Source organism: Varanus komodoensis, unplaced genomic scaffold (assembly GCF_004798865.1).
Source record: "Varanus komodoensis strain SLA01 unplaced genomic scaffold, ASM479886v1 scaffold13_1, whole genome shotgun sequence".
NCBI classification, from domain to species: Eukaryota; Metazoa; Chordata; class Lepidosauria; order Squamata; family Varanidae; genus Varanus; species Varanus komodoensis.
Window position 1 is genome coordinate 3,299,146 of NW_025335408.1, and position 24,256 is coordinate 3,323,401.

Consider the following 24,256-nt stretch of genomic DNA (forward strand, 5'->3'; position numbering starts at 1 on the left):
ACAAAGCAAATCCCTTTTTGCTGTAAAAGTAAAATTATTGCTAGGAAATAACTCATTGCAACATTCAGGAAAGCATTCTAAGTTAACTTGAGTTCCTATTCATGCAGAAATTAGCGTCTCTAAAGATGACTGTTCAACCTGATTAACTTTCCCTTAGAAAGTGCCATGTAGTTTGAAAACATTTACATTTGGCTGGGTGTAACTTATTAAATCCAGCTTTTGTATCAACTATTTTTTACTTTGTTGCTAGGTGTGAGCAGCATACCAAATATGTAGGTTTTTAGCTTTTTGTCTGCAGATTGTTGCTTAGCCTGTTTCTTGCTGAATCATTGCTCCTTCTCCTTTACATCTTTAAAACTATATGTACCTAGATTTTATCATAACCTTATACAGATTTGTCTCATCATTTTGATTTATAAACTGCTTCTCAAAAGGATGCTTGGCACAGCTAACAAAGATAGGAAGAAGAAAGCAATGACAAAAACACAATGAAAGAGCAAAAAGAATATATAAATGACCTCTGTATCCTATTTGTGAATAATAAGTAATTTTAAACATAGAATGTGGTTGATAGACGTGAACAGACTCAGTGAATACTTCCAATAGTGAAGGACATACAGATTCTGGCAAGAAAGGACCAACAGGATGTGGAAGACCTCCTTCTCTAGCAGAGAGGGAGGTTCTCCATTTGCGGTAAGGGGAAGAAATAGGAAGTGTAAGAACCAGTCCCCAACATTTCCTCAGAAATGGAGGAAAATTACACTCTCTTATAGGAATTGTTAGCTCCCACAGGAAAGAAGATCAAAAGATGATCAGTAGACATGGCAGGACCAAACCTGGAGTCCAAACAAATGTTGCCATTACACATATTGTCACAGCAAGCAGATATCATTTGATATAAAAACCAAGAATGATAGAAGCTCTTCATCAGCACCTCTAGTTCATGCAAGGTAAAAATCAGCTTTTCCATCAAGTCTACCAGTAAATAAATATATATTCTTGCCCATTTTAAAATCTGCTTTTCTGCAGTGCCAATGTAGCAGGAAAAAATGTTCAAAATACACATGACATGATATTATATGTTTTACCTGCAGGTCAACAAATAGGCCTGATATAAAGCAAGATCGAGAAAGCCAAGCCCACTTCTTAAGTTAGAAGTTGTATCCTTATCAATTATATTTGTGGTTGAAAAGAACTCATATTTCAAAAGTTATAACACAGATTGTTGAAGTTTTGGGGAGCAAAAATTCCAGGAATAGATAGATGAATGCCACATACAACAAGTCATGATTTATCAAGAATATTTACCTTACCCTGCCAACTCAGCTTTAAAGAGATCCATCTACCTAAATCCCAAGAAATTCCACAAATTAGTTTATTCAAATTAAGCTTAATCATTTAAGATTTGCCTCTGGGAATAAGTATTCCCAAATAAATAACAGCTGAGCACCACTGAAACAGCCAATTGGTTAATTCTATATGAGAGATGGCATCTTCAACTGGTATCAGTTCAAATTTGGACCAGTTAATTGGATAGCCAGACAAATTATTAAAGCCTTAATAAACTGCACTAAAGCAGGGACAGATATCCGGAGTTTCAAGATAAACAACAAAAGATCAGCAACACAGAAAATAATTTAGATTTCTAAACCATCATGTACAAAACCACAAATACTATTCTGTTTAGCATAAACCAAAGATTCCAAACAGAAATCAAATATCAAAGGAGAAGGTAGACATCCTTGTTTTGTAACTCTGCCAATTGAAAAGAAAACTTACAGTGCTCACAACTCTAGTGGTTGAATGTAAAAGCCTTACCCTCACAGAAAAGCCAAAAATTAATCGATGTTGCAAAAGCAAATTTCAAAAGAATTTTGTTAAAAGCCTTTTCAGCATCCAGAGAAACAATGACAGCCTGGCCTTTTCTATCAGTGTATAAAGCTATCAGATCATCTACTGATCCTAGATTACCAGCACCTATAGTAGATAAACCCCACCTGATATGTAGTGAAAATAATATTGCACAGTTGCTGTCACTGTTTTCTTAACACAGAAAGTTATGTACAAAATCAGAGATGAATTGGGCAGAGAACATGAACATGAACTATCTTGCACATATGGAGATATACATTTATATCTATGTGTGAAAGCCAACTATGTGTTCATATATGTTGCTTAGTAGAAAAACAATCGGAAAGGTGTAAAATAAGACCACTCCATAGAATTAGCTTAAACTGTGTAGCCTTTGCTATGAGAAAATATCGAAAGAGACAAGTGATTGTCATACTAATTTGAATGTATTAGAAAAAAATAGAATTGGAGGTGATCTAGTCCAATAGCATCCCAGAACAGCATCCTGACAAATGGCCGTCCAAGCTCTGCTTAGATACCTTCAGTGAATGAGATCCCGCAACCTCGCAAAGCAGACTGTCTCACTCTCAGTAGCCCATGCCATTTGGGTGTTTCTATTAGCATTCAGACAAAAGTTGCTTCCTTGCAATTGCCACCATTTTGTTCTTCTTATAGTCAATAAATAGGTATATTAAGAAAAGTGCATATGACAAGAATATGGTGACTTGAGTTACTCCCATGTCAGTATTCACCTGTGCACTTTCCTTTATTCAAGGGATGGCTCACATATGGCCCTGCAAACATTCTGACCTACAAGTCCCAGTACTAGCCATCATATGGACCCACACCCATTTTTGTACTTCATCCTGGACACCATTGCTGGCTGACCATGCAAAGCCATGGCTGCAGGAGGAAGTGCATGGAACAGCAGTGAAGAAAGGAGCAAGGCAAGCTGTAAAAGCCAAGGCCAGCCTTGCTATTGAGCAAATGTTGATGACAGCCTTAGGCAGCAAGCACTGGGAACAGTGCTGGTCGTCAGGATCTGGGCTGTTCCATTTGGTGGCCAGTATCAGAACTTCCATCAGAGTACTTGCAGGCTCAGTCCCAGACCCTACAGAAGCTGCCAGCCTCCTGATGAACACTAGCCTAGGAGACCTGGCAGAAATGCTATATAACAGCAAGCTCTTCTTTCCCCTAATGGCACCAGCCAGGCAGGTCTTCCTGCTAGACATGGCTCTGCTCCTGTACTTTGCTGCAGTTTGCCTCAGTTCTTCCTATTGGCTGCAGTGCATTTCAATTCCCACATGTTGCCTGACCCCTGTTGGACTGGTTCCTTGCCTTGCTGCATTGTCATGCTGCACCTCACCACATCCTGCTTTGCCCTCCCTTGTCCCCTAGCCTTGCTTGCCACACCTTCTGCTGCTGCTGAATCCTGCCTGGTTATCCTATCTCAAGGATAAACAACCCTGCTCTGTTTATCTTCCTGGTTCTCAGCCTTTGGCTTGTTCATGAACACATCCTTGTCTTGTCCTAATACCTACTCCTGGTTCCTGGCTTCGGCCTGTCTCTTAACTAAGACTCTCCCATTGACTTTAGTTTATTATTGTTTGGGATATGTATGTAATGTATATTTATATCACTGTATTTATAGATTTTGCTGTGAGCTGTCCAGAGACGAAAGTGATTGGATGGGCTAGAAATGTCCCAAACAAACAAACAAACAAACTCTGGCCAGTGCTTGGGCTCTGTCTTGCCCTGAGTTCTGATGCCCTGATCCTGATGCCCCTGTCTTGTCTCGTGTCCCTTGTGAATTATCTGGCTGATTTCCTTTATTGAAAGATGGAAGAGTGTCTGCCAAATGGCACAATCTGACATCCCTAAGCTACACACCACAGGTGTGGTGGAGCGCGCAATCTCCGGGGTTGGAACAAGATTGTACTGCCAGTCCAGTCAGCGCCTCCCTGTGTGCTGCAGAGGGGTACCATCTTGTCCTTCCCTTTAAGCTGCAAATCATCTTGTTCCAGACCTGGTGTGGGATCAGACAAATTATTTGCCTAGTTTAAATCTGTCAGTCAGGAGCAAGAGACCAGCAAGTGAATATACCATCTGATGCAAGGCTTCATGTCCAAGAACTCAGACGTCTGTTCTGGCCTCCACTGTTACTTATAAAAACTCCCATTACATCCAGCAGGCACAGAATGAAATGAATTAATCATTGCTTTAACCCAGTGCTCTGCCCTATTAAACACAGCCTCTTTTGAAGTCATAAATGGATTTAAATTGTTCTGTGGGTTGAAAGATTTTCTTTTATGTGCCTTTAGGAAGCTTAATTTGGGGCCAAACTTGACATGACATTTTCCCAACACTATATATTTCCTACTGGAGTAAATGGTGTGTGGAAAATGTGAAGGAAAAGTTCATTAAAGGTCACCAAAGCATCCATTTACACAAAGGTCAAACTCCTATTTACCACCACTCATGGCTTCATTCATTGCCCTTAGAATCACAGAATCCTAGAATTGGAAGGGGCCTAGCAGGCCATCAGGTCCAACCATCCAGTCCTAATGCAGGACTCACATCATCCATCCAGATTGCAACCTGGCCCAAGCTGCTTACCTTCCAAGGAAGGATCAGACACTTCAGGCTATATGGAAGCTCTTTCAATTCACTATTCAAGTTCAAATCTTGCTCAGTCAACATCTAGCATTTTGTACTTGCTAAAAAATGCAAGCAAGTTTTTGAAAGCAGTATTGTCAGCTCCATGACATAAGAGGCAGTCATCCAGAGTGGGAGAAGTGGGCGCAGTAGCAGGCGAAGGCATAGTAAAGCTGGAGACAAAAGCCAGATCAGGAACAAGCAAGGCTCAGAGACAAGGCACAGCAGGCCAATGGCCAAGACAGCGTCATGGAGTAATTCTCAGCCAGAGTGCAGCCATGCTTCATTATCTCCTGCATGCAGCATTCTCTGTGGAACTCTCCATCCACGAGTGCCGGCTTCTGTTAAAATGTCTGTATATCCGAATACTTCAGCTTAGCTCACCTCGCCTGACAGTTTCCCCAAATGGCTTGTTAGAAATGTGCTTGGATGTCCTGGAGTGGAATGAGTAATAAGCTGCATTTAATGTTCTTGTTTGAGAATGGTTGACAAAGTAATTATTTTAACCTCCTTTTGTATGAGAATTAAATCATTTTTTTCCAGCAGACAAAACTGCTACAAACAATAATTTGTCCCTGAATAATTTTACTGCAGCATAACAAACATATCAGGGAACCACAGTTTTAATAGTTTAATAGGCATTCTTGGGTATTCTCTCCCAAACCTGATTGACATTATAAGCCACTTGGAATGAATTTGATGAGAGTATTTATGAATGGTCTTGTAGAGGTTAATGCTTCTCATAGCAACTGAGGATACTAAAGAAAGAGCTCTCCATGAATGAAGAGTTCCAGTGATAAAGCCTCAGCACACAAGCAAACTAAGCAAACATGCCAAAAGAAGTTAAGTGTTCTTTGCTGGTCTACTTCCATATCTATATTAATTATAGGTAAATTTATATATTAATTAATAAACATCTTGGATAACCATCTGAGACTCCCAGATTATCACCTGATACCAAAACATGGGCAAAGCAAGGGAACAAATCCCTGAAAGGTAACCCCTTACAAGTTTATAATTAGGAGCCAAATCACAGGAGGTAGATCCATCAGGACCTTACAGTTCCCACATCCTTGCTCAAAAAGGTACTTAAACTAATACTTAAACTAAATCCAAATTTAGAAAGAAGAAAGAAAAGCAGTACCTACCTCTATACTGACAAGAGCCTTCCCATACACTGAAAGGTAGCTTTAGTTTGGGCTCAGTTATTGTGCTATAGAAAAGCTTGCAAATTAAAGTTCAGAAATACAGTAATCCTAAACATGAGAGTTCACATTAACACTTTTTTTAAGAAGCACACACAAAGGAACTCAGCTTTCCAAACCACATCCCTTCACAAGTCATCTACCTATGCCTGTTGCCCCCTTCAATTACCCATTCACTGTTCTGTTCATCAATGAATAGAATACCTCTAGTCCTGGGGGTAAGGGGGAAATAATATACACCTCCATTCACTGGAAGCTACAGCAGTCCAGTCTCCCTTTCTTTTCAGACGTGGCCATTGCTCATTGTGTTAGCAGATTGTCTTTGTTTAATGTAAGACGATGAAGACTGCATGGGGATCTTGTAAAAGTGTGAGAACATGCGCACACCAAAACTGTTGCAAGGTTAGAGGCAGACTGCAGTGTTCAAGTGGGATGAGGAATGAGGCAGAGGGCTTCTGCTGAGCTTTGTAAGCACCTCACAGCATGCTGCCTGTCTCCAGAAATCTGATGTGGTAGTCTGGATTTTGCTGCTGGCATATTGAAGCTATGCACCTCCACCTGTGCTTAACCTGTATTTTTGTAAATCAATTTATACGACATAATGTCCTAAGTCTCCAGGAACTCTTCCAAAGGAAATCAAACCTGGTAAATGCAGTAACCTCTGAACTACTCGCCACTCCAACAAGTGAAGCATAACACTAACAATAACTTTAAATTCACACTTACAGGAGTTTCTGAAAAATAGGACCCAACTGGGGACAGAGGTACCCAGTGTGACAAATTCTCCACTTCTTCAGTGAACTATACTATACTGCATAATCTTACGCTGTGTCCCAACAGGACATCTTTAATCCACAAGTAAATGGTGTTTTGAAAATGACACGTTACTTGCTGTTTAATTCTGTAGTGAATACATAGATGCTGTTACTTTTTGTTTGTGCCTTTCCATGAATGAACAAAAATGTGTGTATTCTTCCTCCTTTATATGAAAATAACAGCCATGCATCATGTGTGTGTATGTACACAGGAGTCTTCCTCCTCTCCTAGTTTTTGAAGCAAGAATCGTTTAGCTAAAAGGTGAGGGGTGGGTTAAAGACTTTTAAAACCATTGGTTAAATATTTACTGCCATGGTAACAGGAAGGCTCCTTTTATATGATGGCAGATAGTAACATTACACCAAGATCACTATATTGCTCCTTGGCAGTTAAATTCCTGTTTTTCTACATAATACAACCATTTTCAGGAATGGTCCAGCTTTCTGGACACAGACTTGAAATTCCCCACTTCAGTCACAAAGCCTGTCTTATTATTTTATATTGCTGTATTACCTCTTCTGTAAGTTTCCTTCAGTTGCATTCTGTACAAACAGGATGTTTAAATTTCCTACCATGCCTACTACCTCTGAGCATGAGATTAAAATCATTCCTATGCTATGTCCTCACTGCTCTTGAGAAAAGCAGATATATTTTATTAATTTGTGATCATTCCCTTGTAATACGTGAACAAAGGGTCAGTGGTTTGGGAAATGTCCACTAGCACAAATGAGACAAGCTCAAAAATCAGTTGGCATGATTCACCTGAAATTCTGATTTCAGAATGTATACCTTCATTTAAAAATTGTTGCTGCTTTCATTCTCAACATACGTACATCCCCACATACAACACACACATGATCAGAAATTCACACATGCAGCTCAAATCCAGTATGAAACCCTGCCTCAGTACTCACTACTAACTTATTAAATTGCTACAGTGGGACAGTTCTCGATTCTTCCCAGTAATCAGAGCAGGTTTTCCTGCACTTTTGTTCCAGCAAGAGTGTGACAATCTCCCATATATTATCACCTGAAATTAAATGTTATTTGTGTAAAAGTGCTTATCAATACAATAGCCTCTGGATCCTTTCCTCTTAACTTTCAAAATATTACTGCATTTCATGGCTCCTCTGCACACCAATTTTTGGTTTACCCTTCTCTTGACAGCTCTTTGAAGGTGATTTTTAGTGTCCTTCTGTGGAAAACCTTCACCATAGGTGGTGCTTTATGTGATAGTGGTGATGGTGGTCTGCACAGTGGCACTCCAGCACGTCATCTGCCTCTAGCCTTATACAGCCTTATCTGCACACATGAGGAAGCTGAAGGGGCTTACATGCACTCCACTGTCTCATCACCTTCTAGCCTTCACATGAGCAAGCTGAACACCAGTACACAGCTTCTACTGGTTCACAAAAGCATCACATGAGGAGATGCATGTGGTGTATAACACATCTGTGTGAATCCACAGGGGCGAATCTACTGCCTCACCACCATTGTCACCAGTTGCTATCACTTTTCATCCTCTTCCTCAGTTCTGCTATCACTTGCCTGCCTGCCTTCTTGCTCGCTTGCTCAACAGACAGAGAGCAAGTTGACGGTGTTCTCCTGCTTCTCCTTCAGTTCCTCCTTCTCATTGCCACTGTCCCTTGGGTTGGAATGAAAGGCAGGTGAACAAGCAAGCTGAAGTTGTGAGCTCTTTCAGGGGGTACTGGCTTGTGGCATGTACCCAACTATTCATGATGGGAGCCCTAGAAACACTAGACATCTCATCCAGGCCCAGAGGGCATACTTGGAAATTGAGTTTCCTTTATAATGTTTGCATCTGTCATCAAACAGGAATTTGCCAGGTGACCTCATGCAAGCCACTAGCCATCGGCCTCAGCTCCTCACCTGCAACATTAGGATTTTCCTCCCCTACCTCACAGGTTCATTGCATGAATTACCAAGAAATAAATATGAAGCAACTGAAAACACAAAAAAACACTTTACTATAAACATTAAGCATTAGTCGTAGGTAGGCAACAGAACAAGCATATTATTAACTTTTTAACATCTTATAGAAAGACTTTAACTATTAATCTTAATGGCGGCTGATTGACTGGGGATATAATTCCTTCTAATTAAAGTCCTCCTACTTACAGAATTCAGCACAAGGAAGCACTCTCTCGATTGCCTTCCACCAATTATCACAAAACACTTTACAGGAAAATTCAGCACTGGGGGCAGAGACTGAATGAACATAGCTATTCTAAGCAGAACTAAAGTGGAAGAAATGAACAGGAAATTATAAAGGTGAAGATATCTTAATCTACAGGGTGGATGCTGAAAGCATTCCATGGCAATAAGGAAACAGAGGTTAATTGGCTTGAGGGTCAATTGTAGGGAATAGAAGGGAGTGTTAAAGAGGAACAGAAATGAAGAAATGGAAAAATATTGGCTGCTGATAATTAAAATCTAATGAAAAATGAGTGAAAACTATAATTTAAAAAATTAAAATATTTGAACCTGAATAGTTGAGGTCAAACATTACTAGTGAATTTGCATCTTAAATTGTGATAAGAATAATTTGAAATGAAATGTAACCTTCAATCACAAGTAAATATTATTAGAAGTACAATCCTAATTTAAAGTTAAGATAGGTTGTTGAAAGAAAGAACAAATGAAACTTGGTCATGTCCTAGTTAAAAGAAAGACTGCCCCTTAGAATACATGAATGCACCTGCCTGCCCCCCACCACATTCATTGGGGTGGTCTATCAAAAGAAGGGTGGTAATTGTCATAATTTAACTTAAAGCAACAAATTTTTTTCCATGCAGAATATCAAATGTAGCCACTCAGAATTGGACTCAGCCATATTAATGGCTGAAAATCTAATCAAACCTTTATGATTCCCTGTTGTATTCTTTGACGTTTCAACCTTTTTCCTATATCACCCTCTTAGAATACTTAGAACAAATGCAATGAATGTGACTTTTATAAAGTAAGAATGTATTATAATTCTTTAGCTCTTTCAGCACTAAAAGAGTTTTTGCATGGTGAATTTTTCCTCACTCACTGCACGCTCAAGAGATGCAAGCTGTTGCTACTCATTTTTGTCCTGGTCAGGAGGAGAAATTATAGAAGTAAGTTTAATTTATTGAATCAGTCCGCAGACTAAATCAAAATAAAATACCATAAAACAGATTTAAACCACAAAGTACATGCGTGTTGTGGGGGGGGGGGAATGTAAATATCTTATCCTGAATCTCTTCACAAAATAAAACTAAAGTAACAATAAAAATACAGGTGAAACGAGTTTATACCCTCAGATCTCAGAACTGAAGCGCACGGAACATTAAATAAATAGCATGCAGCTGATTCGCAAGTTAAGCTCATTCAAACAAGTCCTGAAATTTGAACAGCAGAGAACAAATATGTGAGAAACCTTTGGGTGCTTGAAAATTGCTATCTCTCTTGGTCTCATCTTCTCAAGGTTTTACACACACACACACACACACACACACACACACACAGATCCCTCTACTTTTCTGTATATTTATTTCTCATATCTCTGGCAAGCTTTGTTGCCTGCCTTAATCTCTGAACACGAGCAACTGACTGATAGCAACCAACCCGATACCTCACTGCTGGTTCAGATGGAATGTGTAGCTTGATAATTAAAGGTAAAGGTGAAGGGTAAATGCTTCCCCAGTCATGTCTGACTCTAGCGGGCAGTACTCATCTTCATTTCCTAGCTGAGCGAGCTGGAGTGTGTCTGCAGACAGTTTCCATGGTCATGTGGCCAGCATGACTAAACACCGAAGTACACAGAATGCTGTTACCTTCCCACCGAAGTGGTACCTTTCTATCTACTTGCATTTCCATGCTTTCAAACTGCAAGGTTGGCAGGAGCTGGGATGGAGCAACAGGAACTCACCCCGTTGTGCAGATTTGGACCGGCGACCTTTTGATCAGCCAGCACAGCAGCACAGCAGTTTAAACCACTGCACCACCTGATAATTACATATTTGCAAAAACATCAATGCCTTCAAAGGTTGGTTAGGAGAACCTCCATGCTAAGAATGTATATCTCCAATCTAGCTACCTGGATGATCTCCCAGTATTCTAATCTGGAACTTTAATTTGGACAAGCATATTGTTTTCTTCTAATTGCTCTATGATTCTTATTCTTGCCATGTATCTCTCTTGTGAACACTGTGTGAGGTAAATTCTGTCCCACCAAAGACTTGTTTAAATCTTACATTAATATTAAAAACAATGCTCCCCACACCCAGTACATGGTCACTGAAAAGCCAGTCCTGAAGAGCAGACACCATCTTAAGAATGAGATCAAAAGTATTTCCCCCTTATTTATCCTCTGAGGTTTTCCATTATGTCTGAGAATTCTTAAATGATTATTCTGTGTGCTTGTGTGTTCTGCGAAAGCATGAAGTGATTCTCAGCCAAAGTGCAGGCCTTATGTCACCTCTCCTGCACTCAGCCTGCTCCACCAGTGCTGTCTTTTGTAAAAGTCTCTTTATATCCAAGGATTTCAGCTTAGCTCCACTTGTTTGACAGTTCTCCCAAATGGCTTGTAGGAAATGTGCCTGGATGTCCTGGAGTGGAATGATTAATAAGCTACATTTAATGTTCTGATTTGAGAATGGCTGACACAATAATTATTTTTAATCTCCTTCATATGAGAATTAAATCTATTTTTTTCTCAACAGACAAAACTGCTACAAAACTGCTCCTGAGTAGATTCATGAGATTCTCCACTGCAGATAACACCATTTTAACCACCATTTTAATGCATATTTTCAGATATTCTCTCCCAAAACAATGATATTACAACCACTTGGAAGCAAGCTCCATTGAAACAGATGGGCTTCTTTTTGAGTAGCCTTGTAGAGGTTTATGCTGCAAGTAGTAACAGAGGACACTAAAAAATTGGAAGACAAATTGACTTCACTGTGCAATACATTAGCATAGCAGGCTTTCCTCCACACACAAAAATCAAGAGTTGTTGCAACAACTCGCTTACTTCTGAGTCTCACACCAAGAGTCAGGAAGCAAGGAGCAGCCATCTGGCAACTCTTTCTTCCCCCTACCATAACTATCCGCCAGCCACACTGCTCATGCTGTGATCCAGCTCTTCACCCTCTGGTGTCCTGTGTAACAGAAGGGGCAAAGCCATAGCTACCACTAAAACTAGGGTGGGGCAGTGAGGAATTTGTAATGTCTGGGCCATAACGTATATCCAATGCTATGATTTATGTATATTCATAAGAAGAGCCATGCTGGATGAGGGCAAAGTCTCAAGTGGCCCACTATTCTGCTTCCTCAGTGGTTAACCAGATGCCTACAGACAGCCTAGAGGCAGAACATGAGTGCAATAGCAAGCTGGGGTATAGCTCAGCGATAGAGCATTTGACTACAGATCAAGAGGTCCCTGGCTCAAATCCGGGTGTCCCCTTTATTGCTCTGTTTCTATGTTTCTACAATGGAGTTGGCTGGAGCCGGGGTCAGACAAGATGGCTCAGGAGCCCCTTCTGACCCACTCTGTTTCTATGTTCCCCAACAAATAGTGCTGTGAAGAACACTGCATGTCCAGAGCACGGTAAGCCATAATAGTACCTATGTTGTGATAACTTTTTTTGAGAGATAGGCATGCTATCTCTTGGTATGGTGATACTATTAGCATCTGTCAGTTGTGTAACTGAGAGAGATAAAGCCACTGAATTGCAATGTTCTGTAATCTTGATGGTAGAAGTTATACCACATATAGAAAGAACCTAGGAGGAATTCACCTCCTATCTTTCAGAGTATCATTGTAAGTACAATAATAGGCTCTAACTTGAAAGTTGAAAAGTTTGGGATCAAAACATCATTTGAAATCCTGCCCAACCATATAATACTTTCCCAACATTATATTCAGCTTGCCTACTTGAGAGCACACTATAATTTTTTCCTATAACCATATCATTATTGTTCTTGACATAGTCTGTTATTAAATTTGAAATTACACTACCCACAGAATTCAAACAAGTCTAATGAAGCTTCAGGGCTCAAAAAACAAAAAAAGGAAGAAAGCTTATTTCTAATTAAAAGTCTCTCATAAAAGATATTATGAATAAACACTGTAAATGGTTTAAATATTGGCATTCATAGGGGAAAGATGAGCAAAGTTTACATTTCCATTCTAAAATGTGTTTTAAGCTGTGTCCTTTGCTACAGTTAATGTCATTTTCTGAGGTGGAATATTATTTTTTTAGAAGTTTGTTTAGTAAAAGAGGTGTCAGAATGCTAAGATTTTCCAGGGACTTTCATTGAACCCAAGAAGGCTATGAGATAATTGAGCACTGGCTGAAAATTAGAAACAATATAAATCAAAGAGATTTTATTTGCTTGTTATGCTACCTTTCAAGATATTCCTGCCAACCATCTGCATGTCTCATACAATATTAATCTGAATTACATGGAATTAAGGCCAGTTCACATCCTCTGTATAAAAGATGTGCATATACTGGAGCTTTGGAATAAATCTCTTTATATCCTCTCATGTGTATGTGAGCGGGCCTTGCTCATAAGGTGTGGCTTGAACCTGTGGTCCAAGCATGAATTGGACAGGATCAGGAAAAAAAATCATAGAATAAATGCATTAATGTTTCTGGAAAAAAAAATTAAAAAACTAGGGATGTTTAACCTAAGGATGATGGCACTGTCATGTTCTATTTAATTCAGAATTTCCCAATGGTTCTGCTCTATATCAGATATCAATTTTTTATCTACACAAAAATATGCATACTTTTTGTAAAGAAAAAATCTCCATGCATTTCCCCCGCATGTTTGGGGGGAAAAACATACACATTTTTATGGCCAACATTTGAAATGGATAATTAGGTTTGCAAACTGAAAGTTTGGCCATGTATGAAATTCAGCGGATGATTGCATCCTAGCTCTGTTTAGCTTTCAGAACCATGAATTTTTGTAAGTTCGCTTTGTTTCATAAGGCCATATTAAAACCCAAACTAGAACCATTTTTTCACTCATTCCATTGTCAGAACAGTCAGAACAGATTTTGCTGACTTATATCTCTTTGCAGCAAATGTGTTAGAACTATGTAATTTCTTGACTTGCAACTGATGCAATTTTCTGCTTTGCCCAAATTGCACTAAAATGGACTACAAGGAAAATATTGAGGAAAATAGTGTTGGTTTCTAATTTTTGTATAAATCAAATGATTTGCACAAATTCCTTAGTGTAAGTTTTAGTAAACCAGTTGTAGCCTAGCTTAGAGGCAGAAGTATATCAACTGGCTCAACCCACTCCATGGCAAATTAGTGTCAGCACAGCTATGATGAATAGGAACCCAAACTTTTTTTGAAGAGGGAAATTCATGAAAATCTATCAGGTTTTGACTATTGTATCAAATTCCTCACACATCCCAGAAGAGAGTTTGCTGACAGATAACCCGTCAGATACAGATGATGCAACTAAGTCCCGTCCAACATGATCACTGCTCAACTTTATTATATTTTCTTTTTTAAATTGTTCTAAGTTTGATGTGGACTAAACTTAAAATTGTAAAGGTGAGAAATAAAAGGGAAACTGCAATTGGCAGATTTACTCATCCTGAGCTGAGCTCAATCTATTCAAAAGCATTCTGAATCTGGTTGTTCAGCTATGACATGAGTTTAGAATGAATCAGACTTAGACTTTTAGATTAAGTGAAACATTTGCCTGTGACAATATTGGGAACGCTGATTTTTAAAGTAATAGAGTGAAACAAAGTGTTGGGAAACTGCGGTGTTCCTACTCCATTGTGGCTGCTTCATATCACAGCAAATTAATCACTCTTTTAATCATGGATTAGTTTAAATATGTCACTGAATCTTCTGGGGTTTAGTGTCAGTAGGTAACCAACTGCTGCAATTTGCTGGAATTTAATACTTTGACATCAACTGCAGGCTTTTTCTAATTGCACAAATAATGTAAGTAGAAAATCCCTGGATTACACTTCTTTCTGAAAGAAAGCAATCTGGTGTGATAATTTAATGCTCTCCACTAAATCTGAATCAAATTATGTGTACAACAGTTAGGAAAGGGGAATTCTTATTTCAGTTTGCAGTTTTTCTCCATATTTTATTTTGTCTATCACAGAACCATCTGTTAATCCAGTATTATTATTTTTACAAGTAATCCCATATAGTTAAAAGGCACCCATCAATTCTATCCTTTGCATTCATTATCCATTAAGCAGAATCTGAGTTGTCTACTGGAAATAGTTCTGAAAAATTGCTATAGAACAGACTTCCTCCATCTGATAGAGCATGCAAGGAGTTCCAACACATCTCAGTGAAACCTTTCTCTGCTGGCTGGTTTAGCAGCATAAACTACAGCTACTAAACTACCCCTCATGTTCTTAGGTTGTGTTAAGGTGCTGTGTCTTCTTGGCTTGGAAACCCAATCCAAAGTGCCTTTTTTTACTTCTTCCTAGAGGTAGGTCGAAGGAAAGAATCCAGGGCAATGGGAATTAGAATCTTCCCAAGTATCTGGACTATCTTGAGTATTCATATAAAGATTAGCCTGTGGTGCATTCCATCAGTAATTTTTTTGGAAGAAGCCCTTGTAATAAGTGTCCAGCAGCAGGGCAAAGTCACCATCCCGTCTGATCCCTGATAGCTTCCATATAGCCTGATCCTGCCTAATCTTGGAAGCTAGGCAGGGTTGGGCTTGGGGTGGTATAGAAATGTAATATACTAATAACAACATTTAAAGAAGTCAGATGAATCAACATGCAGCTTCAGCCAAACAATCCCATTAGATTACCAAAGTGCTCTGCTGTAATGAAGCCAGGCCTCACATGGTAAGTTATTTATTAGCAGTTGACTTCAGTTGCAACCTTCACTCTGACTTCCGGTTTCGTCTTAGCTTAATAGCAGTTCTCATGGTAGCTGGTGAGTAATGAATGTTTGCTGCAACAGTAGACTGTTCCCTGTTGCAGTGCAAATGATTTTGAAGTGACTTGGTCTTGACTGCATAATTAAAACCTATTTGTATTTTAAAATATTTTTTTCCTGGTGGAAATGAAAACAGCTAGAACTAGCTGGCTGATGTTGATCCAGAAGGTTCACTGAGTTTTTGGGCTGTCCTGGAAGCATGGCTATGGACCCTGTTGTGATAGGCACTGTACTTCACAATTTATCTTTATATCACTACCAGAACAGATACATATACCCCCTGAAACCCAGCCAAACATGCAGGGAGAAACCACAGCCTGGCCCCTTCAACTGGACATCATGGCTAAGAACTCTGCATGAAGAACTTCAAAAGCTCCCAGGACATCCCTGTCAATCCACAAAATCCAAACAGTAGGTAACACAAGAATCTCTCATTCCTAGGATCATATCATACCCTTGGAGAAGTAGATGTATTGCACAAGGAAAAGGCTATGTGAGGTGGGTCTGGTCTAGGTCTGTACCCTGGGGAAAGGGTAAATGAGCTGTTCCTCTCATTCTTCTCAATTCCCTTTCTAATATTTAGATAGTTAAAAATACATTTTTATCTTTAACAGGCCTGCAAAGCAGGTGAAAAGCCTCTACTTTTTGGCAGCTCATCAAAACTTTTTAGGCTGGCTATGGGCCTGGTCTGGTCCTGATCGCAAAAACAAGAGATGAAGAAGGTAAAATGCAGTAGGTGAAACCCACATTCTCTGCTCTAAATCCAATGCCCGAACACAGAGAACAAAAGCTAGCCATTCCCACCATTCACTGAGATGCCCTGGTATTTTACAAGAGGTTTACAATGAACTACCTGCTATTACTGGGTGTAGGTTAGGGACTTGATCATTCTTCAGGGGAAGGATAACTACATTTTAATATTAATTGTGTTTGTAAAGCAAATAGTGAAATACATAATTTCATAGATATACACACATGATGCCAGTACTGGCTTCCAGTTGAAGTCTGGGCCCAATTTAAGCTGCCAGTGATGACTTATAAAGCTCTAAATGGCTTAGGACCTGGATTTTTGAAGGAACGCCTCCTTCCATATATACCTGCCCAACCCCTAAGATCTGGAGCAGAGGTCTTTTGGAAGCCCACTTTGAGGATCAGAAGAGTGGCTACCCAGACAAAAGCCTTCTCTGTGGTGGCACCCCGGGTTTGGAATGGGCTCTCCAGAGAGGTGTGCCTGGCACTGACACTTTATTCTTTTTGGCACCAGGCCAAAACCTTTTTATTTTTCCAGTATTTTGGATGTCAGTGGTGTTTTTAAGGTTGGATATTATCTACTATTATCTGGATGCTGTATCGTATTCATTTATTTTATTGTATGAGACATTGTGAAGGGCAGGATATAAAAGCGATAGATAGATAGATAGATAGATAGATAGATAGATAGATAGTAGAACCTTCCAGTATTATAAGAAGTGATCTGCTTTTTGTTCAAACATTAAATAAAAAGTTTAAAAAGGGATTTTGGCAGCATGTGAGAGAGACAGTTAAAAGGGGGCTGTGTAATGCCAGAGAACAGACTGTAAGAAGACACTAATGGAGTCATAACAAAAGCAGTTTTGAATACCACTTCACAGCCACGTGATTCTTAGGACAGCGGAAACTATGACACTCACTCATAATGCCAGCACAAGCACAAGGTGATCACTGAAAGACTCAGCAATCTCCAGAAGCTAATCCTGAGATGTTCTCTGAGCGAGTTCCCTGGAAGACCCATTTCCACATCTGAATTTTGTGTGACTGCAGTCAATGGTGTGTCTTCAGGAATCATCCTGCAGCTTCAAAACAGGGCAAGGATCCTCTTAGGGCAAGTGTTTTTTTTTTTAAAGTATAGCCAGGGGATGTTTCCCACTGAATTTTCTTCAGATTAGATATGCATAGGATTGCACTGTTAATGTTGTTATTTATCATTTCTAATTAAAGCATGACATTTCTTTCCTAAAAATTTCCAATCCAAAGGACAACTATGGAATGGAAAGGAAAGGAAAGGAAAGGAAAGGAAAGGAAAGGAAAGGAAAGGAAAGGAAAGGTTACATGGTTGGTTTTATAATGCCAGCTTCAGTAGAAATAATTTGGGAAGAAAAAGGAGCAAAGGCTAGCCAATTTCTCAGCTGAATGGATGCACTGGGCCCAGCTGACTCATCTCTCTCCCTCTGCTGCAACCAGGTGGAGAAAAATCAGTGAGCCCGTTGGCTGCAGATGTTTTGCCCATGAAAAATGAAGATAAGGCAATTTTTGCATCTAAAGGGATTTATGTTACCTCTCAAAGCCGGAAGATCCTCCTGGTCACTCTGGAAAGATGGCATGGCTCTGGGCCAGGCTATAGGATACTCTCATAAAGCCCACATGCTACTGCAGAAAAGGAATGCATCCTTCCTTAAAATGTGGCTGCTGTTGTTATATATTTGCAGAACTTATGGTGTATTTATGTTTAAACTCTGCTATGAATGCATCCCATACCATCTGTTCTGTGGGTTTCCTAGACAATCTGATTTGTCATGCGCTGCACAAATTTGCCTGTGTAGCTTATTTTCACTTTTATGCTTACAAATATCCATCTGAAATTGTGCTGTCTGATGGTCCTTTTAAAAAAGTCCATTTTTCATTATCCTTCAGAAAACAAAGAATAGTACTACTCTGAGAGTATAATTTGACTACAATCATCTATATAGCTACACTACAACTTCCATTGACTGCAATGAGATTAGGTGGACTTACAGCAGGGATGAACAGAATATAGATTCAGATCTACTAGTATAATGATTATCAGTAGATCACCAAGGATTTCTGACTCCCATTTGTTTAACAGCAGCAACAATATAACTCTACCCCCTTCTGAATTATATTGCTGAAATGAATAAATCTTAGGGTGGTCCAAAGTTTACCTTTGTGTGGAGCCCTGTTGAATTCAGGTACTCAGAACAAGGTGCAGGCTCAAAATTCTTTAATTCTAGGGGGATAAGAGTTGCACCAGGCTCTGGTTGGAAGATTATAGGTTTTTTGTAAGAACAAAAATAGATCTACAAGCTTGGATCTACCTACCCTTGGTGTAGACGCTTACAGTCCTGGGAGTGTGTATATTTGTGTTGGTTTACTTTAAAGTCCACTGATATGGGCTACATTTTCCTTTATATCCTGTTTTGCCCATGTTGTTTCAGAACAGCAAAGTTCCTTTAAGTTCTCTGGCTTGCTGTGATACCACTAGTACAATCTCTATTTGCAGGATTGTGGCATTTCTGTGAAGCCATGGTTGTGATCTTTATTGTGATGTTTCTGAATGGGCATTTCCCTGTTGCACAGTTTAACTGCCTTTATCTCACTTCAACTGAGGATGGCATAGTAGAAACATGGCTGTTTTTATTCTGGCGGCACAGCAGTTGTGCACTTCTAGTGACACTTTCTTTCAAATATGCGCACATGCAACCTTCCACCATAATGTTTCATTTACAAAGAAAAAAAATGTGGGCAAATGTGAATGACTCACCTGTGTGCTTGCCCACAGGAAGAGAGAGAAGTCAGAGGAAAAAACTGGTGATGGAGGAATTGGGAAGAGGCAGCAGGTGCCTGGGATGCTGTGTCACATACCAGATGAGAGACAGGAGGGAAACTTCACCCCTCTGTTGAAATCCATAAAAGTCCACACAAAAGTAAAAGTGGAACACACTGAGCTGTACCCACAAGGCTAACACAGGATCCAACTACTAGCAGGAAAGAGCTTCTGCCAGTGGGTCTCACTTGGAGCGATCCAAGGTCGCATTCTTCTCTACTTTCCACATAAGATGACTGGCCTGCTTGTGTCTTGCATTTCCTACACTGAATACACCTTCTCTATTTGATTTGACTTTGCCTACTGTGACTTTACCTACTTTGCACAGGCTTGACCTGTCTTGATCTGAATCCATCAGATGCTACTAGTTTTCCTTGCAAGCCTCATGAAAGGGGCAATAATAAATGAATGAAATGTAATGAAAGCCACAAATAAAACCTACTTGGTGAAGGTACTCCCTGTGTTTTGGCTAAAATGTCAGTCATACAAAAGATCTTAACTCTTTTTGAGAATAAAAAACAACGTCCTGATGTGGAAAAGAGTTGGTGCCGATTCAGTGGTCTTAATATAATGAAGCATTTGATACATCAAAAGCTAATATTAAAACATTGAATTAAGGCACACACTACTCTGACAGCACAGATCACAGACCCAGCTCTATTGGGCAACTACAGGATTATTTTCAAAACAAAGTTATTCTTAAGTCTGCTTTCTGCTTCTATAGCCCACTTTTTTTCTTCAAGAATCTCAAGCTGTCATATACGGCTCTTTCTTATCCCTTTTATCTCAAATCAGCTCCCTTGTACTTTTATAAAATATATAGAAGGAGAGATGGTGAGCAGTTAGACTCACTTGGTAACTTATGATCCACAAAAACATACTGCCACCTTGATGGATCATGGCATTATACTGTTTTAGTCACTTGGTGGACTTAGTTGTGTTTGGAGTCAGGAGCTTCCTGTTGCTGTTGTTCTTTTGGGAAGATAATGAAGTTCTTGCCTAGGCCTAGCAGATGCATCTTCTAAGCCATCCGTGGCACAGTACAATCACTGTCCTTTCCACGGCAGAATGATTAAAGAGGATACGGTTATCTACAATTTATCTTCAAGGAGCCCACAGATATCAAGCTAAAAATAAAGCATTCAAATTGAGCAAGCATATGCAAAGAGGGAGAAAAGTTGTATGACTCACAATGATTTTCAAGGTTATATAAATGCACATTCTTTCTGACTGTGCTCTCAGTTAAAGAATTGCAAGGACATTCATGGGATGAACGTTCATGGCTGAAGCAACTGGAGAATGATTGTAAGGGAACACACCTGCAAAAGTTGCCCAGATCTCCACATCATTACTCCATAGGCTGCCAGCCTGACCTGGTCTAATTAGTATCACTTTGCTGGCAGCAGAACTGGGCTATATTTAATCTCCAGAGGCAGTTACTCAGACTTCAGACCAAATAATAACATTTGCAGACCTTTTCAAATCACAGTCATATGTGTGTTCTGGCTTGTTGATGCTCATTTACAGCAGCCATTCGTAATGGTCAGGAATGAGGAAATTAGCTTAAGCCAGAGAAAAGACAGATCTTGACAAATACCAGGAGCAAGTTTCCCAAATTATCTGCAAGAAGCTCTTTTACTGTAGAAGTGAACTACAGTAATGTTGTCTTAGTGAAATGAATGGTACGGCTGTTAAAGTTGGGTTCTTACTATACTTGATAAATCTATGTATTGTTTTGTATTGCTGCTGTTGTGCTTGACCTACTTTGGGCTTGTTGTGTGGGGAAGCTGCATACAAAGTAAAACTGAGGATGCTGGCATGTTTTCTGGAATGCTGCAAGGCACAGATAATAATGAACATAAAAAATCTTCATCTGCTTATTGTTTTAGTCAGACTCTCATTGCCTAAGGAAGCCCCCATCCCCAATCTATTACATTTATAGCCCACTTTTCTTCAAAAGCATCATGGTGGTATATAAGGCTCTTTCTGCTCCTCCTTTTATCTCAAATCAGCTCCCAGGTGGTAGGTGATTATTATCATCATCAGTTTGTATACTGCCCTTCCTCACAAGGGAGCAAGACAAGTAGGGATTTGATCCCAGATCTCCCAGAACTAGTCTCATTGCTGAGCAGGACTGAAGTCCTTTTACTTCCCTTTCATTCAAGTATACATGCTTATGAAGAGGAGAGGACTGTTCCTAGCAGGGATTAATTTTTGCTGGCTCTGCTTTGTTTGAGTGACCAAAGTCCTCCCACAAAGTGCTGGCATGGTGGAATAGGCTCATAATAATAAAAGTTTTATTAGACAGAAAAAGCTATTAAACTTTCAAAGATCTTAAAACAGCCTAGAGGCTTTGATCTGGATTACAAAGTGAAATCGTTACAGCCAATTTACTTAGCACTGACAAAGTAGTTAATACTACAAAGAATGCAAAAAAGAAAGCCCAATTATCCTATGCAGGACTTATCATTTTAACTAACAGCTTGAAAGAAGACTAGTGCATAATATCACATCTTTATACCTCTTGGAAAAGCTTGCCAACATTTCCTTCAGTACCTGCCTCCTCCTAAGTGAGAACAGACAGCATGAGTTTGTCCTGCTTGCTACACGGTATTGTAATAAAAAAGCATTACTGATTCTTTCCATCAAGGCAAATTAGTACTTTCACAGAGTGTCAATTAGGTAAGACAGAGACTATGCATTGCTTTTGTTTAATAGCATGTGCTTAATAATGTTGACACACTGTAATGTTAGGCTGCTAAAAAACAGAACATGCTGTTGTAAAGAAAGCTGACAATGTTCACCTTCATTTGAAGCTTCCCACACTGTACAAAGTGAAATAAGATTGAGAAGCTGTCAGCCACAAGCTGACTAAAGTTGCAAGAACCCATCAGAGTGTGAATGGTTTTCCAGTATTATCATTGGCAAGATAGGATGCTAAGGAAAGATCCAAATAGTTATTTTGACTTTTACAGTTTTGAATGAGGGATGTCAGAAAAATCTGAAATGGATTCAAATGACTTTGGACTTCCATGAATTCAACTAGTGAATTCTGCAGCAGACTGACATCTTCTGAGACTTGTGGATTCTGTGAACTGGCGGAAGTGAATTTTTCAATTTCAGAAGCCAATTTCACATGACATTTGTCAACTGAAAGTACAAATTTGCTGGAAAATACAGTAATATATATTTAAAACACACACACATACCGATTCATACATCTCTGATCGCTCCCCAGTCTACTGTGTAGCATGGTGTGTGTGCGCTGCTTATTTATTTTTATTTATTTATTTATTAAAACATTTTTATGCCGCCCCATTCGTCGAAACCTCGGGGGGGCTTATGGATCATATGCTGAGCTCAGTGCGATATGCAAAATTCAGAGCCACAAAATATTCTGATGGCCGCCAACCTTGATAGCTTTAAGAGATTAGTCAAATTCATGGACTTCAGATTCAATAACTGCTCGAATCTCCAGTCTCAAGACACTCCCTGTGCCAGCCAGGAAACACAAGCTGTGTTAGTGAGCTCAAGTCCCACGTGCGCATCAGATTACCTATTCTATGTTAGACTGGAGGGAGGGGGGCATGCTCCATCTGACCTAACAGAGCTCTCCTTTATTGCGTACATTGAAGTAGCTGTGCACTTCTTTGAAGCCTTTATTTTATGCCAGAGAGAGGTGGATATGTTAGCCTGATACAGCCAAAACAGCAGAGTTTTATGGCACTTTAAGGGTGAGTGTATTTATTATGGCATAAGCTGTTTTTGCAGATTGCAGTCCATTGATTTGGTTTTCTAGTCCTATAAGTTTTTGGAAAGGTGATATTCCTTTAGAGGTGTGTGGGAGAGAGAGAGAGAGAGAATCTATATATATTTGCCTATGTATTTCCAGGTCAATGTGCAATTAGAAGGAAAATAATACAATATTGATATTTCCACAGCAGAAATATCAGGAATCTCTAGAGGTGCATAAATTCAGAACACACGAGGATGCACTTGCCCCACTCCAGCATCTGTATTGGTCAGATTCTCCTGTCCTGCACACACCCAAGTCCAAAGCTGCAGTATCTGTATTTATGCCATGAATTCCTATATGTTTCATGCAAGTGATCAGCAAAAGTGATGGATCACCACCTTGAAATTGCTATCTCCTTATCTTGAATGAATTCTGGGGAAAAGCAGGCTCCAACCTGAGTAACAACATCTTCAAGAAGAATGAATGTCTTGGGATAACCTTCCAGTGAGTCATTGTCTGCTATTTAATAGCCACATATCTACATTCTTCATGTAAAGGAGAAAACTATGTTTCGAACAGGGTTGTTCCTTTAGCCACTTTCCTAATGCTGCACAGCTCCTCCCATTTCCACCAGCCATGTGTTCACATGGATGTCTGAGATGAGATGCCTTCAGATAGAGAAATAAGCTTTCCTGAATCCTAGAAACATGCATAATCATGGTCCCAGGACCTGGAGAAGCCTCCATGTATAGAAGTTGAGAACAGATTCAGATGAAGCATGATTATTTATTCTTCTGACAAAATGAAGTTTGTCAAGGCCAGTTCAACACCAGAGATGCAGCTAAAGCAGGGCTGCGGAAGCAGAGGTCTACATCCCAATTGGTTCTTTCAAAATAAATAAAGCATACACAGGGCTAGTGTTGATAGTAACACTCATAAAAAAAAACTGGATCACTATATGAATTTGTCCAGCTCACTATGTCTGGAGGTATTGTGAATAAAGCACCATTTCTTTTGTGGACCAGAATGTTGCATGACTCTGTGCCTGCATGGTTACTTTCAGCAGACTAAACCTCACTTTACTCCGCAATAATTTACACTTGTGCAAGTGGGAATTAGCTCTAATGTGCATTAATTAATTAGCTCTAATGTGCATTGGTACATTAGCCCAATTGGACAACATTCTCACACATCCCTAAAAGAACACTGATTTTGTCAATGAACAGAATAGAAGGTGCCAAAAAATCTGTGAAACGCCAATGGAATGGATTTAAGAAAATCCATACATCCCTACTTTCCAGTGATTAGAAGGTATCACTGATTTCTCTTGAACTTTAATGTAACCAAACTACAGTTCCCAGAACACATTGTAATAATGTCACTGTATGCAGTACCATCAGTGTGTGAGCTGAGAAAAACTGGGAAAACAGAAAAGCTTTTTAAGAATGCT